Source organism: Solanum tuberosum, unplaced genomic scaffold (assembly GCF_000226075.1).
Source record: "Solanum tuberosum cultivar DM 1-3 516 R44 unplaced genomic scaffold, SolTub_3.0 scf00135, whole genome shotgun sequence".
Taxonomy (NCBI): domain Eukaryota; kingdom Viridiplantae; phylum Streptophyta; class Magnoliopsida; order Solanales; family Solanaceae; genus Solanum; species Solanum tuberosum.
The window spans coordinates 559074-561967 of NW_006239059.1; positions in this window are offsets into that span (position 1 = coordinate 559074).

The window sequence follows — 2894 nt, forward strand, 5'->3', positions numbered from 1 at the left end:
ATCTCGCTCGCTCACTCGCCTCTCTCAATTTATACAATTGATCTTTTTGTATATGTATAGCAAAGCAGATTATACAACTGCTTTCTTTTGTATATGTATAGCGAAATATACATATTTATGTTTTCTATGGAGCGCAATTATGCAAACTTTGCTATAGCATACAAATATGAATTTTGTGTTTGCTATATGTGAAAGTTGCTCTTTTATATTTAGTCCAAATTAAGTGAGTTTTCATATAATCAAGAAGATATTAATTAGTATTTTCAAATTTACATTTATTTTCATAAGTCGATTTTTACCTAACCAAGAAATATTATTAAATAGGTACTAATATTTTAAAATATGGATAATTTAATGAAAATATCTCTTACTTTTGAAGGGTGAATGAATTTCTTAAGGTACGTAACATATTATCCGAAATTTAAAAAAAAACACCCTATAATATGGACCGAAGGGGTAGTAAATTATCAAATAACCCTCTTCACCGTTTCCTATGGATTGTGTTGTTTGGCATTCCAAATTAGTGAGACTTTATAACCATTTTTATGTTTAGATATTAGAAACATAGCACATCGATCACCATTCACCACCAATAAATTTGCTAGTATTATTGATGTATGTCATTGTAATACTTTAACGTTGTTTTAATATTTATTTCCCACAAGTCAAGATGGAAGGGCTACTTCTTCTTCTTTTTTGGTTTTTCACCTGATTTTTTATATTGTATTGGAGTCTGGATATATCATATTCACGTCACGTAGGATTCCATTCGAAAGGAAGCTTTTTCATAATCAGAATTTGAATTCGAAATTTTTTATTAAATGAGGAGCAACCTCATCTACTAAACTATTATCGTCTAGGGGTGATGGAAGGGATATTGATCTAAAGTTTGGAGTAAAATAAGAGGAAATGGTATAAAGTTGGGAATAAAACAAGAGGAAAAGAGCCAAAATGGAAGAGATGGTCCGTATTTTCTTTCCTTTGAAGAGTTTGAGGGGCTGAGGGTCTCCCGGAAACAGCCTCTCTACCTCCACGAGGTAGTGGTAAGGTCTGCGTACACTCTACCCTCCCCAGACCCCACCTAGTGGGATTTCACTGGGTATGTTGTTGTTGTTGTTGTTGAAGAGTTTGAGGGGGTGCAAGTACGGAAATTTCCTATATTTTTAAAATGAACAAAAAATATTCTTTCCTTTCGAGAGTTTGAAACGTATTCAATTATTAACGCTTGAAATCATCATTATAAATTTCAAAATTCATAAAGTTAAATTTTAATTTCACTCTCTGAGTAGTACGCCTCACCCTTATCATGACTAGGGTGCGTATAGATCGGTTTGGTTTTATGTATCATCATTTTGATTTATCGGTTTTCGATTTTTAAATATGTTAAACTAGTAATCAAATCAATAAGATTTGTTTTATCGGTTTTCGGTTTATCGATTTTGCTCATTCACGGTTCGATTTTCAGTTTAACTAATAAGAAAGTGCTTATAAAACAAATATATGACTTCTCCTACAATTTTACGCGATAAGACCAGAGGCGAATCCAGGATTTCAAGAACACGGGTGCACTATTACTTTAAAGATAATATCTAAAATTGTAGGAAAAATGGCCTAATATTGCCCTCAACTTTGTGATTTAGAGTTGACATACACCTTGTTATGAAAGTGACTCATATATACCCTTAATGCCATACAAATAGCTCACCTAAACTCTTTTCCTCTAACAAATGCAAAAATTAATATTAAAAAAATAAATTAATATAGGGGTATATTTGATCCTTGTCATAGATTTTTTTTAGATTTTTTTTTCAACGGCTAATTTGAATTTATTATTTTAATGGTCAAATTTATTTTTTTCACTAATTTTATTGTAAAAATTATTTTAGATGCCCCAAAAAATTATAGATATAAAAACTAAATTTCAATATAGCCACAAAAATAATAATATTTAAATTCCAATATAGCCCAAAAAAAATTGTTCTAAAATTTTTTTCATAATTTTTTCACTTTTTCCATTCACAGTTCTTTCTTTTGATTTCTCTTAGTTTTACACTAAAATGAACGATAAAACAAAAAAATAAGAATAAGAAACTCAAAAAATGTTAATTAAATAAGTTAAAAAATAATTCAGAAGACGTTTAATTGAAATATATTTTTCTTCTATTTTATGCCTTGGCTAATTAAAGTTGTAATGCCATTTCTTTTATTAATTATATAATAAAATAGACCTTTTAAAAAATAAAGGGTAAATTGAGCGCTGGCGGGATTCGAACCAGCGACTCCCACCTCAATAATATGCCCTCCGACCAGTGAACCATCTGGTCATTTTGGGCATGGGTTCCTTAGCTAATATTTAATATATTTTTAAGAATTATACAAATGATATATCGAGTTTAGCCGGATGACCACGGTTCGGGTGACCCAAATTTGACACTTAAATTCGCCCCTGGATAAGACTATAATGTAACTTTACAAATGTTCATAATATAGAAACAATAACAACTCACATGAAAGAACTACACAAGTGTAACACAAAGAGAAATTAAGAGGAATAGGGCTCTTACTTTAGATTTTGACGTTTTGTATAATGTGAAGTTGTAAACTAAAAGTTATTGTAAACAGGGGCGTATGTACATGAAGGGGAGGGGGTTCACATGCACCCATCCTCCCCTTCCTAACCCCTATATAATACTACTATTTTTCTAATTATCTTTTTAAATTTGTATTGGTGAACCCAAGGTTAAAAAGAATACTCTAGTATATTGATAAGTAAGTATAAATAGGGGGTGCATAACTTATAGATTTGTGGTTCAAATTTTTCTATCCACATTAATATTTTTAATTTTTAATTAATATAACAAAATGTGCCACTTTTCATAGATCTTTTTAATAAT